The sequence below is a fragment of the Ambystoma mexicanum genome, chromosome 2q (genome assembly GCF_040938575.1).
Source record: "Ambystoma mexicanum isolate Mex_15411 chromosome 2q, UKY_AmexF1_1, whole genome shotgun sequence".
Classification (NCBI taxonomy): Eukaryota; Metazoa; Chordata; class Amphibia; order Caudata; family Ambystomatidae; genus Ambystoma; species Ambystoma mexicanum.
Genome location: NC_090924.1, coordinates 528896258 through 528913810, shown reverse-complemented (window position 1 = coordinate 528913810; position 17553 = coordinate 528896258). Strand labels below are relative to the sequence as shown.

Below are 17553 nucleotides of genomic sequence, written 5' to 3'. Positions count from 1 at the left end.
TGGTGGGCTAGCTTACAACAAACACGTGCAACGAGCATTAGCAAGGACCTGCAGTCATGTTTTTTAAAATGTGGTATGTTTTATTTTTCTAAAGTGTAAGAATGTAAGTAGAACAACTAGTGATATACATTTGGTGTCTGAGTAGTTGGCCTGGCCCTCAGTAAATATGAATGTGTACTCTGATTTGCTTATTGGGGAATGCAACATGGCTGATGCCTATGCTTCATTGATTTTGTCACTTGCCATGGTTGCAAGCCATGAGCAGTGGCCATTTGTTACATTATTATGGTTTAGTGGACACTGAACTAGAATGCAGGGCAGGTGCAATGAATAATAAGGGGTTGTTTGGTTTGGCTGGGGCCATGGTGGAGCCTTATGGCATAGGCAATTGAATGATGATTTCCATCCCTGGCACGCACTGCTGATAACAACAGACATAAGTATATGTTGCAAAAAATAAGTTTCTTAAAGGAGCTTTACGGTCATTTTATGTATGTGAAGAAGAGTGGCCCATCTAATGTTCTGTTTTGAAGTGTGGGAACATTAATTAGGATCAATTATGTGGTGCAAGTTTCCTGAATGATGTGAATGATGCATATCGGAAATTGCAGAAGCACTACAAAAATTAAAATGCTTGGGGATCAATGGGATTTTGTGAAGAGCGGCCAAAATTAGAGGGGGTCACAACATTTCTTGATGGCTTAAAACTTTTTTGCCGCTTTGACAAATGTGGGGAAATGTTTTCTGAAAGATTATAGACCCAAACTTGAATGTTTGTGCAAAGTCTGAATGGATTTTGTGAAGTGGGGGCCAAGTCATATGACTATGGTATGTATGTAAATTTTGACGGTTTTGAAAAAATAAAACATTGGGTGGATTTCCAGCAAAGCGGCGTAAGGAGCTTTGGAAAGGACCTGAAAGTATGATTATTTTGTCAAAAGTTTCATAATGTAGGTACCAAAAATAGTGACATATCTGTGGTGATTGAGGTATAGCCTGTGGCCATGAGCAGTGGCCAGATTGTCCGGGTCATGGCATAAGGTCATGACCTGGACAATCTGGATAATGTCCATGACCATGAGCGACGACCAGTGGGGTTAATGTGGCCATGGGCACCAGGGACCGGCTATTTGTTAAGGCTTTTTGAAATTGGGATAGGTTTGAAAGGGAAAAACAAATGTGCTTGTGGGTACAGGTTTAAATGCTGGATGGGATTGCAGCAAAAATGTACGAGGAGGGTCAGCAAGAACTGGAAAGCATGGTTTTGCAAATATGTCCTGTATTTTTTTTAAAGTTATGTATAAATAGTAAGTACACAACATAGTGATATAAACCTGGTGAATGGGCAATGGACGTGGGTGGTAGCAAGGTGAAATGTGTACTGTAATTTGCTTATTGTGGCATGCAGCATGGCCGAAGCAGTAGGTTTGAATGGGGAAACATATTCAGCTTGTGGTTACAGCCTGAACTGGTGGACTAGCTTACAACAAACCTGTGCGGCCAGCATTAGCAAGGACCTGCAGGCATGTTTTTTGAAATACGTGTTGTGTTCTATTTTTCCAGTGTAAGAATATAAATAGAAAAACTAGTGATACACATTTGGTGTCTGGGTAGTGGGCCTGACCCTGGGCAAACGCAAATGTCTACTCTGATTTGCTTATTGGGGAATGCAACATGGCTGATGCCTATGCTCCATGGATTTTGACACTTGCCATGGTTACACGCCATGAGCAGTGGCAATTGGCTACATTCTTATGGTTTAGTGGACACTGAACTAGAATGCAGGGCAGGTTCAATGAATAATAAGGGTTGTTTGGTTTGGCTGGTGCCATGGTGGAGCCTTATGGCAAAGACAATTGAATGATGATTTCCATCCCTGGGATGCACTGCTGATAACAACAGACATAAGTATGTGTTGCAAAAAATAAGTTTCTTAAAGGAGCTTTACAGTCCTTTTATGTATGTGAAGAGTGGCCGATTTAATGTTCTGTTTTAAAGCGTGGGAACATTCATTATGATCAATTATGTGGTGCAAGTTTCCTGAAATGATGTGGATAATGCGTATCGGAAATTGCATGAGCACTACAAAAAATATAATGCTTGAGGCTCAATGGGATTTTTTGAAGAGCGGGCAAAATTAGAGGGGGGTCTCCACATTTTTAGATGGTTTAGAACTTTTTTTGGCGTTTTACGAATGTGGAGAAAAGTTTTCTGAAAGATTATAGACCCAAACTTGAATTTTTGTGCAAAGTCTGAATGGATTTTGTGAAGTGGGGGCTAAGTCATATGACGATATTATGTATTTACATTTTGACCGTTTAGAAAAAATAAAACATTGGGTAGACCTCCAGCAATCATATACACAAAACCCGATTTTTTAGTTTTTCGTTTTAAATTATATAAGACACACGTGATGGAAGGATTAAGAATACATTTGACTTCCTACTGTGCGCAACCCCTTTTTTTAGTGGTGAGGAAAGTAGCGAGTGAGTGAAGGTTGAGTCTCTTTTCCTATCCCCTAACCTAGACAGGCGGCACATCAGCTCTGACTAGGAAGACCGGACTCAACTGAGAGAGAGTTAGTCTCTTTTGCACAGGGATATTCAGTAAGATATAGGCTACTGTAGACATAGAAACTATGAATAATGAACTCAAATAACTTCTTTTTTTTTTTTTTTTTTGTACACCAGTCCTGGAGGTGCTGCAATACCACGTTGAAGCGTAGAGTGTACAGAGAAAGCTCCCATTCCATCTCCCTGTTCCAAAAACCAATTTAATATATGGTCCCCAGATAGAGGACGTATCAGATATTAAACTGATAAGAACAGATACTACACTTGATCTTAGCTAATAGGCCGAGAAGCGATAACTCAAATAACTTCTGTCTATGTTGTGTGAAAATGTACTGAGTGTCAGGCAGATTTTGCAGCTCTTAGACTTCTGAGGTATTTATGTCTGAATGGATGGCATAATTATTGAGGTTTGAAGAAGTAGAAAATCAGCAGAGGGAGAACAATTAAAAAAAACTATTTATTAAAGTAATGAATTGAGTTTTATTTTAAAATTGCATGTTAAAAAAAACGAGGAGAAGAAACAAACATGTTATAAAAACCCATAGTGCAAAGACAACAGGAATAGGCCCAAAGTTGAAAAGATGTCATTGGCACATGGAAAAAAGAACTGATGTAAATAAACAATTTAAATACGGTTTAGTAAATACATGTGTCAATTATGTAATAATTATTGATATTGAAAGCGCTTACAGAGTAAATTCATTTGAGCTAGTGTAAGTATCTTTTTCAGTTTACTTTGGCATTGTTGGTAGGTTGCTGAACAAAGCAAGAAGACGTTTTGTGGAGGCTCGTAATGAAATAGACGGACACTAAGGCAGCAATGTTGTCTGATCAGAAAGGGTTTGTTGATTCTTACCGATGAAAAAGGCATCTTGACATTTCCATGGAAACATAGCAATAGATTGCGCACAGAGGACGTGTAAATGAGACATGCACTAGCATTGTGAAAAGGGGCGTAAGCGTCTATTGATGTCAGCTTGAGGGGCGGATGATCAGATTTACTGCCGCAAGGGCACTTGAACTTAGGGTGATGGATCAACGGATAAGATCATCACAAGAAGGTGTTTTCCATCCCTTGAGCTTCGAATGTCTAAATGTCAGATTATCAAAGGTAAAATGGATTTGAAAAGAAAATTCTGATCGATCGATATTTGCTCAAAAATACTCGCTGTATCCATTGGGCCAATAAAATTCCTGAGAGAATTGCCCCTTTAAATGAATACATTAATTGAGCCTCAAATACCAGTTGTTCATACTTAGTAAATAACCTTTTGGTGTTCACAACCATTGGCTTGTCATTTTTCAGAAAGTATATGTGTTTTGTCCACAAACAACACCTTTTTATTTTAAATGAATAAATACATTTATTCCAAAACCTGAACGTGTGGTTTCTGAAAATGTACAATTTGACCAATTATCACTTTGTCACTTTCAGTAAATACTCTCATTTAGTCCCCAAACCTCAGATTGTTAAATTCTAAAGATACTCTACTTTTGTGCAAAAAATAGCTTTTCATTTCAATAAAATTGCAAGTTTTGTTTTTTAGGTGGTGTCACTAAATAGCAGCTTGTCATTTACTAAAAATGCATTCACTTTTTCCACAATTACCAACTGTTTTTTTATATCATCAGTGAAGATACTAAAAGGGTGCTCAAATTGTAGCTTCCATTGACTGCATAAACAAGTATTGACTTATACTTCCATGAAAAGCCTCAAAACCCCCACTGACACCATGAAATGACCAGGTTCTGATGGACATTCATATGTATAGCTAAACGGGCCCATGGAGTGCCATAATATGTCAGGAACAGATGTGCATGTCCATTTTCCGCCTGATGTTTCACCATACATGCCTATTTACTGGCATCATGCATCTGTAATAGCTCATATGCCCATGTATAGTCTGCAATTTCCAGGTACATCGTCATATTATCATGCATGATCATCCTATGTGAGAAACAGCTTCATTTCACAAGGTTCAGCATCTCATTTCCATCGACGATAACCATATGCCATAAGCAGCCTCATATGCCCAGGTACTCCACAATACAATAGTTATATAATAGGCATTCCCATTTTATGCCAACATGCCTACCTCTTCCAGATGCCAGATAGAAGCCGCCTAGGCCTACATACCACCCTCACATACCAGGGCATGCTTTCATGTGTCCATGGACCGTTCCCCCCAGATTCTAGATAGTGACATCATATCCCCAAGTATCGACATACTTTACACCAGACGATGTGACTTTATAAACAGGTATGTCCACTACATATCACGATTACCATCAAAGTCACTAATACACCTCTGATATATTGGGCCTCATTACGACCGTGGCGCTGACGGAATGAAGGGGGCCGGTACGGGACCGGCCCCCTTAATTCCGTCAGGGCTGATTACGAGGTTCCCTTTGCAGGACCCGGATCAGTCGTCTGGTAAAACCAGACGTCTTTTCTGGGTCCCACGAGGGGAAAAGGGAGGTAACAACGGGACACTTGTAATGTGCCCGTTGTTACCTCCCTCCCCATTCTCATTTGAGCCCTATGAGGGCTCAAATGGGAATCGGGAATGGTTCCTGCTAGGAGGATTTACTGGGTCCTCCTATGTCGGAATGACCCGGCAAGTCCCCATTGCAGGAACCCGGTAATGGCGCCCGGTTTGGAGGCAGCCATGGTGCTAATAGCTAATAGCACCATGGCTGCCTCCAAACTCGTAATGAGGCCCACTGTCTCTTCATGCCAAAACAGATCTTCTGAAGTTTCGAAAGGGAGTTAAAACTGCTGTGTTTGGTTGAACCCCCTTTCGTGCTGTTTCTTTCTTATCTCTGTCATCTGATCTTCTTTCTTTTTCTGTGCCCTATTGCCTGCGGGCTTCTGGTGCACTACAAGTGCAAATAACACCAGGGTGGCATACTGAAAATAGTGGGATTGTATGTCCATGTACATCCACTACAAGTAGAGAGTGGCATCAAATGCATAGCCAATCTCACCAGAAGATGGACCATGAGCAAGACACGCAGGGAGACACAAACATGCAGTGACTGAGCTGCAGGGAAAAACACTCACACATTTACATAGATACACACTGAAAGATGCATGTACACACACATGCAAACACTTGTGCACACGCAGACACATGCAAGCACATACACACACCAAACACGCACTCTCTCTCTCTCTCTCTCTCTCTCTCTCTCTCTCACCTTGGCCCTTTCTCTTTCTCTCGTTCAACGTCCATGCAAGTATCTAACCCAACTGATAATGGAACCTAGTGGTTGCTTTCCTTCCTTTGGCTCCTGTTAACTCTTCTGAGATGTGCACATATTCCATTTGGCTGGTCGATGGCCAAGCTTTGGATTTCAGTCGTCCTCTAGAGCATAGGATTCAATGGTACTGAACTCTATGGAAACATGGATATTTCTACTCTCCACTCTGTATCATTGAAAAAACTGCAAGTGTGTCTTATGGTGCACAATAGTACTCCCTCCACACAACGTTTAGTCTTCAATGGGACATAGCATGAATACAATAAAGTATAGCCCTTTGCTTATACCACCAAGGTGGCAATACCTTATACATTAGTAGCTGGTTAGGCCTTATGAAGGTACCCCAACTACAATACACTCTTCATGGGAAGCTATGCACACAGGCAATTGTGTGCATTTCAGCCTGTTCAATTCTTACACTGCACACTGGAAACACTGAGGGCCTTATTCTCAACTTGGTGCAGTGAAGGTGCTAAACAGCACGATTCACTGTGCCAAAAGAGGACGCCCAGGCTCCACTGCTATTCTCAAGTGGGCTTGGGCGTCCTCGGAGAGCACGACAGTGATCTGTGTGGATTGCACCTGTTTTTAGTTCAATCCAATCACGGCAGCATTTTTGTAAAATAACGACATATTCGTTATTTTACAAAAATGCTGCCGAGAACACAGATGAACACGTTCCTATACACCAAAGTGAGCAGCTTCAAATTTGCAGGATGTTGAAGCTGCTCACTTTGGTGTAAATGAAAGTGTTCATATACACCCGTGCAGTGTATATGAACACTTTAATTTACACCAAAGCGAGCAGCTTCAACATTGCAGTATGCAACATTGAAGCTGCTTGGTTTGGTGTAAATGAAAGTGTTCATATACACCCGTGTGTTGTATATGAACACTTTCATGTACACCACACGGGTGTATATGAACACTTTCATTTACACCAAACAAGGCTTCTTGTGGCACTCCTCCAGTTTAACGGCACCAAAAGGGTACCGTATATACAGGCTAGTTTAGCGCACATATGAAACTGGCGGAGTGCCGCAAGAATAGGCTTCCAAAAAGCCAGTTTACGAATGTGGCGTTTGCTAGGTTGGTTTCCAACCCATCCCAGCAACCGCCACATGTATTCCGAAAGTGGCGCATTCCTTCCGACTTCGGAGGAATGCGCCACCTTCAGGGCCCGATTCTCATCTTGGCGCAGTGAGCATGCTAAATAGCATGACTCACTGCGCCATTTCTTAATGCCTATGCACCACTGCTATTCTCATTTGGGTCTGGGCGTCTTTGCAAAGCACGACAGTTCTTTCGCTGTAACCCGCCTGTTTATAATCAAAACTGGCGGATTGCAGAATCTCGCTGCATTTTCGTTAAATAACGAGGGAATGGTTATTTAACGAAAATGCTGCAGAGATTAAAACAAAAATGCACATGCATTTTGGGTGTGCAGATGCTGACAGGTGGGTCCTGCACTGCATTTGTTTATCTTTATTTGCAGCAGAGTGCATACTGCCATCCATATGTTTGGCAGTATGCACTCTTCTGGAAACAAAGATAAGAAAATGCACTGCTAGTCAAACCTGTCACCATCTGCATACCCAAACAGCCGTGTCCTTCTTATGGCACTCCTTCTGTACGTGTGCTTCTTGTGGCACTCCTCCTGTACGTGTGCTTCTTGTGGCACTCCTCCTGTACGACACCAATACCGTACTTCAGCGCCAAATTCAAGCACTTATGAAATTGGAAGAGTGCGCAAGAATAACCATGCAAAGGGATAGATAACAAAAGTGGCGCACCCAGGTTGCATCAGAGCAACTGTGAATTGGGGCAGGCTGACACACACTGGCAGGACACTGTAAACATCTTGATGGTGCAGTGCCTGGCAAGTACGGGGAGGAGAGAGATGCGGCGGATAATCAGGCTCCTGCAAAAGCCCCTGACCAAGTGACAGCAAGCGACTACATAGGGCCTGCGGTGTACAGTGTTAGCCCCCTTGTGGGTGACACTGTGGCAGAGAGGGTAGCAACAGCCTTGTTAGTGCCGGCTCCTGCCAAAACATATTTGGAATGCAGGCAAGAGACGCCCTGGGTTCTTGCCTGTGGTGAGGTATGTCAAGCTTTTTGGCGAATGCCACAAGTAAGGCGTGCATGGAGCTGTAAGAGATTCATGGACAGCGGCAGTATGAGGCCCATGGACATATCCTCAGTGGACTGAAAAAGTGTGAGGGGCTGGCCCAAGGAGTCCAGTGGAGATGGCGGGTCTGCGGTGTAGGCTGGATGCTCGTGGTGCACTCACCCACAGTGTGAATAACCCGAGGGCTGGATAACACCAAAGGGGCCTTGCAGTAGGTCTACCTGACAACCTCAAAGTGTGATATAAGGCAGAGTAGGTGGGGAAAGAATCAACAATAACAACAGGAGCCCCTCAGAAGTTACAAGACATTAACACCAGCGCAACTTGGGTGCTACTGTGACTAATGGCAAGATCTGCCTGCAAGGGGGGCAATGCCCTGGTTCTGTATTGCCAAGGACACCACAGGGGTACAGCAATACCACTCGCCAGATCAAAATCTTTGGTAATATTGAGAGAGGATATCTGGCATGGTTAACCTAAAGAAACAAGCCAAAATGAAGTTTGCAAGGCCCGGGCAACAACAGACAGCAGTGGACAAGGCTCCTGGAGCCACATCTATGGATTTCTCCATCTTAAACCAAACTCTTTTGGCTCTAAAAGAAAGCACAGACACACTGTGCAAAAAAATAGATGCACTCTTCACCAAGGTTGACACATCTGCGGTGCAGATAGAAAGGTTGTGCAGCAGAACATCTGAAGCCGAGCAGAGAATAGGGTAGGGAGTAGACAAGATTACTAATCTCCAGAAGGAGATGACCCTAATCCAGCTGACGTGAAGAAGGTCATGGCCAAGAATGATGATCTAGAGGGGAGTTCCAGGCGAAACCATCTGTGAATCATGGGGATCTGAAAATCAGCAGCAATAGACAGACAACATGGAGAAATGTGTTGAAAAGCTAATGCTGGACATTTTGGAAGGTCTTTGTCATCCATGTCATCCATGTTTATGGTTGAGAGGGCGCACTGCTCCTTAGCACTGAGGTCACCATTTCATAGTAAGAATATTCTGCTACTCGAACAGGGATGTGCTGCGGAGGGCTGCGGAGGGCTGCCAGGGAGAAGGGAGACTTGACATTTTGATCATCACCACTAAGAATCCTTCCGGATTTTAGCCCTCAAGTACAAGAACAAAGGAAGACATTTCAGGAGGTCAAGAATATCTTACGTAAGATGGAGATAAGGTACACAATAATGTACCTCTGCGAAAATGTGAATCATGCATGAAAGGAAGGCAAAATGTTTTACGGACCCTAAGGTGGCCAAAAGGTTTGCCAGTAAACTACCTGGCCCAGGTGCCTTACAAAATGGATCGCCGCGCTGTGGGCCAGATCCTGAGGAACATTGATATTTGTATATGCCATGAAGGGGCATGGACCAAAAGGGAACTGCGAGACAAGGAACATGTTAATAGGTACATTCCACATCAGATGGAAGAGATTGCAGTGGAGGTGCCGTTCAGCCACTGGCACTGTAGCAGCTCACAGCTGTCTCCTGTTTATGCAGTAACTGTGTGCGTTGAGGAGTTAGTGTGTTTGATTTGACTAGGGGGGTAGAGGGAGGGAGATAGCCAGTATGTTTCTGTTTCTGGTGTGGGTGGGGGAGGGGGATGCAGCAGGAAGGGTTTGTGGTTGTTATACAGTGTTCATAATGGATGTAAAAGAGCATTGCAGGGTTACTTTGTCAATTGGTGGTGCAAAGCAGTCAGTCACCTTATATTCAGGAGGGTGATAGGTGATTTGGGTGGTAGTTAAAATGCCAAGAGATGTGCAATTCCCCAAAGGGTAATGTGTGATAAAATTACACTTCTAATGTGGAATATTAGGGGCTTCCCAAATAGCAACATGTTTTGACTTATCATGAATGTGGCCAATAGGTACCAGACGAAGATCCTGCTCCTCCAGGAGACACATTTGGCAGCAATGGGAATCTGCCGGGTGCTCTAGGTTGGGGGATTCACAGATATGCTACAACCTTCTCAAAACATTCTCGAGGGGTAGTGATATGCATTCACAGATTGCTTGGTTTCAAATTTCATGGCCAAGTCATAGACACAGAGGGGCACTCTTTGATCCTAGTGCCTGAGGATGAGGATTCTTCTTCTTGACGTATACACACCAAATGTCGACTCCCTGGACTTCTTCTGAACATGTGCGAACCACATCCATACATTTACTGGGTACAACAGCATTTGGGCAGGGGAGTTTAATGATTCTTTGTCGCTGGGTTTGGACAGATCACCACAGTGCACATTAGGCACGCAAAAGCTACAACGGCATAGCTGAGTATCGCGAGTTGGTAAATATAATGCGGTTTTGAATGGCGGGGTGAAGGAGTATACCTTTTATTCAGGAGTACACAATAGCGCATAGAGGATTGACTATGTCATGGTCACTGTGGGTAAAGCTAGGTCACTGGTTGAGGGGAAATTCTTCCCCGAACGATATCAGACCACTCCCCATTTGAAATGCATGTACGAAGCAGCGCTTACCACAGGTATGCTACCTGAATCCACCAAAATTGCTTAGTGATGGTGCTTTCTGAAGCCCAATAAGGACCCTGGGAACTGTGCCTCCTACAGGCTTCTGTCCTTAAGAAATACTGACAATAAAGTACTAGCCTGGCTGCTGGCGGACAGACTATTACCCCATATGGCTGCCCTGGTCATCCTAGATCAGGCGGGATTAATTCCAGGCAGAACTACGGAAAACAACCTACAGTGACTGTTCACCCTGATGCACAGTTAATGTCAAAGTACCCATCATAGTGGCCTCTCTTGATGCCGAGAAGGCCTTTGATTCCCTGGAATGGTCCTTCTTGTTTAAAGTATTGTGTAGGTCAGGGCTGAGGGTGATATTTCTACAATGGGTCAAAATGCTGTATACAGCTCCTAAAGTGAAGGTGCTGACCAATCAGGCCATCTCTGACCTTATATCACTACCGAGAGGAACAAGGCAAGGGTGCCCTCGTCACCTATTCTCTTTGCCCTAGCTATAGAGCAGCGTGCATGCTACTGTCTGAGATGTACAGCGCTTTGGGGAGATATTGGAATTAAAAATAAACTGGGAGAAATCTGAGGTATTACCCCTGACACTGCAGATGCGACATGAAGGCATAGGTGAGACATTTAGATGGTGTCACCAGGGTATCAAATACTTAGGCATAACTGTAACAACAGCGGTCTCATCTCTATATGGAGAAAATTACCAGCTGGAAGGTAAAGTTGCAGCTTGGATTCCCCTACCTATGTCACAAGTGGCCAGAATCCCGTTAGAAAAGATGGTTGTCGTACCTAAACTCCTATATGTCTTCAATAATTTTCGAACTGCACCTCCAACCAGCTTTTGGACCCATGTGAGGCGTATGATGCTTAGGCTAGTCTGGGCAGTTCCATGTAATAATGTCGCCACAAAAATCTCGCCATGCAAAAATATCACAGAAAAATGGCTGTTTTTTGTGGCGACATTATTGCATGGAACATGCGGGGGACACCCCCGCAACTCCCAATTTTGTTTGTTTAAAAAAAAAAAAATGTTTTACATTTTTTTCCCCTGTCCCTATATATATGGTCACCCATATAATATCGCCACAACCTTTTCCCTGCGATATTATTTACGGTGACCATATATATGGAGATAATATTACCTGATACTGTCTGGGCGGGCAAATGTGTCAGGATTGCTCATGAAATCTTAACACAACCCTATGAATGGGGGGTTGGTTGAATTACCCAGACATGCATACATATATCACTTTGCGGCCCAACTACAATACAGTGTATGGAGGTGGTGCCCCACAAAGAAGATACCACTAATTGGGTTGGAGAGGGCCACATCACACCCAGATGAACTGAAATCCACTTTGTGAGAGACTAGACCCATGACAGAAGATGGGGTGCAACCGATTGATAACACATGCAAGGCGTGGGACAGAGTGGCTACACTCACGGGGAAGACTATTTATGCACACCGTAATTCTCCATATATAAGGTTGATAGAAAAGAGATTAATTATGAAAAGAATTTTTTGGGTACACTTTGAGCAGCTAGAGGTACACACCTTGAAGGATATGATGCATGAAGGGAGATTTTTCACATGTGAACAGGTGAAAGAGAGAGGGGAATGGAATATGATCAACATGTTACTATATTATAGGTTTAGAGAAGTGTTGCGAACAAAATGGTTGTGTAACCCCGGGGAACCCATCACTTCACTGATAATGTGGTATGTGGTGAAACCTCCCAGATACACTAAGATGGTTTCTACACTGTATAAAAACCATGAGGGTAGAAAGGGTGAACAAAGCCAGAGAAAATGGCATGTGGCATTAGTGTGCAGTCTCACATCATCAACGGAGAGTTGCCTGCATGCAGGTGAGATGGATATCAATAAATAACAGATTTAGACTGGCCCACTTTAAATACCTCTACCAAAAAGATTACACCCCACAGAAACTGCAAAGATACTATCCAGATAGTTCAGTGAAATGTAATAGATACTTACAAGACCCAGCCAACCTTATGCATTTGCCGCAGGGTTGTAGTCAGATACGCACATTCCGGGACCATATCATATCTGCTATGGGTAGAATGGGCATACCACAATTTTCAGAGGCTCCTATGGCTTGGTTATTAGCTATATTCGAAGTGGAAGGTTGGTGCACACAAATATTTTCTGGGTATGGCTTCCATTGTGGCCCGCACCATGATTGCAAAGGATTGGGGTTAAGAGGCAGGCAACCGGATCTCGCCAATGGCTGAATTGCAAGAGGGAATGCGCAGAGCGAGAGACTCAGTACATTCTAACATTGCCGAGCTGGAGCAGACCGGCCGACATATGGGCCCGCTGTGGAAATATGTAGAGGCTGACCGGGAGGCACCATAGAGTGCTGAAAGTGAAGGGAATAACGTGGAAAGGGATAAACCTTAAGATACATGCAAGGTAGGGGTGACGATGGCTGGAGTAGAGTCCCCAGACAAACGTGAAGGAACAACAGAACGGCGGGATATAGTGAAAAATTTTGGGGACGGATAATATTGATTGTAACTCATGTCCATGGAAAAGTGAACACTGTGTTGTTGTTTGTTTATATGCATTTTTGTATGTGGTTGAAAAACATTAACCTTTAGTTAAGGGACAGGTGAGGTGGTGATACTGACAACAAACTTAACTCTGAGTCCTCCTGTTGATGCCATTTATGATGTCAACTAGGGCTGTAGCATATAGCACATTTAGTATTTGGCCGAATACTGAATAGTTTGTCAACTATTCGGCCGAATATGAAGCCGAATAGTTGCTTTATTCAATAAATCATGTTCCAAACTTTAAAAAAACACACTTGTTATTTTAAATGCATTCTATACTTTTATTTCTCTTCATTGTAATTAATGCAGCATCTTTATTTAAAGCATAAAAGCCAGAAATAAAGCAGATTTAACCAAAATGAAGGGACCAAATGTACAGAAGATTGTTGCATATTCAGTGCCAGTTAAAGTGGGAGGCTTCACAAATGCAAAAGGACTGCCTTTGTGAATTGGATGCATTGAATTCTCTATCCAGTTGCAAAGTCGTGCGGTCGAGTTTCAAAACTTCTTTGCAGCTCACATAGAAAAGTATAAAATGGTCCATGTCGGCTCATGCAGGACACAAGTCAAGAGGAAATCTGAAATGCGTGAACTCCATCTCACAACCATTCACCCCACCCAAAAAAATGCGGCTCACTTTTCACTTATCTTAGCCACTCCTTCTCGCCAATACACACACATATGCAACTTATCATTCCTGATAAAATATCAGATAATGTTAAACTCAGGACTCAAGTCCTTAAAAAAAGAATAGGGGGACTATGATGTACATACGCAATGGGAAGTGACATGACAGGAACTGAAAGTATCTATGCACATTTCTTTCAGTTTGTCTTTTCCAGCTGAAAAAAGAGCACATTGCATATAAACATTCACCAAAATAAAAGATATTCCTGTATTGTTGCAAGCTAAGCCAGTGGCATAACACAACCCTGTGAGCCATGCTGAGGAGACCCCCCCAACTCAGCAAGAAATCATGGGTCGCGCCACACTCTGGGTCTGCCTAGATTGTCACAATTGCGCAATATACACGAACGTGCTGCTGAAGTGGTATGACGCACCCTGCACTAGGAGAAAGATATAAATATGTATTTTAATGCAATATACAGCTCAGTTTCTGAGAAAAATTGGTGGTTAAGCCACAGTGTTTGCAATTGTTTTGTAGGGTAACACCAATCCAATACATGTAAGTCACCAACAGTTCACAGGAACATTAATGCTTTGCTATTCAAAATGCCATGCCACAATGAAAACATGTCCAACTGGCTTCACAATGTAGACCAGTGCAGACACGTAATAACATTACAGTAAAGCATGCCAGGCCACATTTAGACATACCTAGACTGGTTGCACCAAAATGCCAGTCAAAGCAATACCACTCATCACGAAGAGAGCACACATTGAAGCCTGCGTCTTCACGGCCTCTACCAACACGGCCAAACTCTTTAAAATCTGCAAGGAACTGGTCAATCCTGTTGTGGTCTCTACCTCTCCTGTTCCCTCCAAGGCCCTCTGTATGGCTCTGGCCTCTCACTTCTCTGCTAAATCTCAAGACATCCTGTCCTCTATCTCCTCTTCCTCTCCCTCTTCCTCTCTGGGTCCCCTTTGGCCATCTATACCTCTCCCCCTCCTTTTTCCTCTTTCTCTCTGACAACACCTGACAAGTTTTCTAGACAATCTGATCTATGAAAGTGTCGTCCAAACAGGTGCTCCCCTACTCCTCCAGAACCATCAAGGACCATATTGACACCCTAGCTCAAGCCTTGACCGATTTTTGTAATTACTCTTTAGCCACTGGAACATTCCCCTCTCCCCTTAAGCACTCCCTTGTGCACCCACTCCTCAAGAAGCTGTCTCCTTAACCAACCTGCCCGGTAATCATTTGCCCAATCTCCATCACACCTTTCTTGGGCAAACTCTTGGAAAAGCTTGCCATCTCCCAGCTTACTCTCCACACTGAATCTGTTGGTTGTCTCCATGACCATCAGTCTGGCTTCGGATATGCCAGAGGCATGGAAACTGCTCTCCTGAACACCCATGAATATCTGGTCTCTAAACTTGATTTCAGCATTCCTTCTGTCCTCACCCTCCTTCTTTCCTCTGCTTTTGACACAGTCAACAATGACATCCTGATCAATCGGCAGGTGAGAACGAGGGCATCATGGATCAGGTCCTGGAGTGACTGACCTTCTTCCTCTTGGACCGCTCCCCCTCCCCCAGGTCCAACCTGTTCCCACTCTCTCTGCCACCTCTCTCCACCTGTGGCGTTCCCCAGAGCTCTATACTCTCACCTTGGTTTTTCAACCTCTACTTGACCCCTTTGGCCCACCTGGTCTCTACCTTATCCTCTCTCGCTCATTCCTGACTGTCTATCCACGATTCAGGATTGGTGCGCGTCCAACGATCTCTGCCTTAATGCCAGTAAGACGGTGATCCTTCTCATTGGGACCCTGGCACCAGCTTTCCCTATCTCTCACTCTGGCCGTCCACCTTGCGCCCTCTTCCATCACCTTCCTGCAAGGCAAAAAACCTTGGTGTCATTTTGTATGCCACTCTCAAGGGTGGACTGGCACCAAAAGAGGCCCTGGAAACAATGTTTAGAGAGGACCCACAGTACACATTTTCAGCAAGACCAAGCCTTTTCCTATGAGAACATTTGGAAATAGAATGGGTCACCACACAAAAATAGGGTCAGGTTACAGAGGCCTACCGGAAATGTCCAGAGGTCCCTATAGGCTAGTCCACCCCTGGCCACTCTCTCTTTCTCTCCTCACATCTCGGATGGCACGAAGAAGTTCCACTACCAGCTGCTCCCCCTCAAAGGGACTTTCTCACTTTCTACCAGAAGCTCACTGTCTCCAGAGCCATGGTTCTCTCTAGGCTGGACTACTGCAACAGCCTCTTTCTCATTCTGTCTTCCTCTACTCTCTGTCATCTGCAACTATTCCATAATAGGACTGCAAGACTTGGCCTCAAGCCCAGTGATCATATCTCTCCAGCCCTGAAATCTCTCCACTGGCTCCCGGTGGCTGCAAGGATCAAGTTCACGACCCTTTGCATTATCCACAAGGCTTTCTGGGGCCCGCACTACATCCAACGCTCTCTTCCAAAATACCTTCCCTCTCAAGCCCTTTGCTCAGCGACCTCCAACTCTCTAAGGGTTAGACGCTTCTCCAGGCAGAGAGTGGGGGGTAGATCTCTCTCTTCTGCTGGTGCTTCCCTCTGGAATGGCCTCCCTGTCCCATCAAACTTGAGCTGGACCATCTGAAGTTTCAGAATCAGCTCAAAACATTCCTTTTCTCCTCTGCTTTAACTCTCACCCTCCCCTGCTGACCTACCTGTCTGCTGTACCGACCAGTCGCTTGGGTCTCTGAGTCTAGGCACTTTCTTGATCAGTCATCCTTGCACTGTCTCCGTGCCTACCATGCACTTGGGGGCTGTAACTGTAACCCTGCAGCCCCTTGTTCACATTGCACTACCCATAACCGCGCTTCCCTGGCTGCACTTATTCGGAGCATTGCAGCCCTGTTTTCCCCTCCCCTCTCCCTTGCACTTCCCCACTCCCTTTCCTCTTGCACCTCTTATTCTCACAATGACACAAGGCCTAGTGAGATCATTTGTCTTGTCCTCCCTCTATCTTCCCTCGCTTGTCTTGTCGCGCATAGAAACATTTTTGTAAAGGTGCACTATAAATGACTTTTATCATATCATTTTATCACAGATGTCTAGAAAAATATACAATGCCACAGTAAGAAATGGCTAGACTGGCAGCACCCAAATTCCAATCTAGCCAGGTAATTACACTTAGCAGGACAGCTTTATCAGAAATTCCCAGTTAAAAGAAAGTCATACCAAACTGAGGAATGACTAGACTGGCTGCACCAAAATGCCTCTCTAGCCACTAATACCACATATGAAGCCTGCTTAGCCTGGACATGGACAACCATTATGATTTATCGCACATTCCTGCCCCCCCCCCCACACATCCCCTCTCCCTCCCAAACCCTTTCCCAACCTCCAAAATCAGCTCCTTGGCCAAGAATTACCTCCACTTCCCTCTTCCTTGTCCCAGAGCTTACGTCTGAGGCTCCTTGCCTCATAGGTAATCACTGGGATGAGGAAGAGTGGGACTAGGAGTAATGAAGAGTATAGGAAGCTAAGTCAGGCATTACCTCCATGTACCTCTACCTCATCCCAGTACTTGTGTATGAGGCAAAGTACACAAGTACTGCCTCATACATAAGTACTGGGACGAGGAAGAATAGGGCTAGGAGTAATGAAGACATTAAACACAAGTAGTGGCGAAACACCATTGAGTTGACTGGGCTTCAGCACTCCCCCCCACTGACATTTTGGGCTATGTTGACTCGACCTGGCTGACCTTCAGAGCAGTTGCCGGACAGAACAGGACACAGATGTTAAACGGCACCTGGGGTTTGCTGTTAATAAAGGCCCAGCAATTACCAACGTAATGCATTCCACTGCTAGTACCTGCATTCAAAT

The 17553-nt window shown here is 44.2% G+C and overlaps 1 non-coding gene across 1 annotated transcript; it reads right to left on the bottom strand.

Moving 5' to 3' along the window:
* Window positions 1-2676: 2676 nt before the first annotated feature.
* On the bottom strand, window positions 2677-2867 carry LOC138570448 (U2 spliceosomal RNA). The gene has a single exon (XR_011303503.1). It is a non-coding gene; the product is annotated as a U2 spliceosomal RNA (small nuclear RNA).
* Window positions 2868-17553: the final 14686 nt, after the last annotated feature.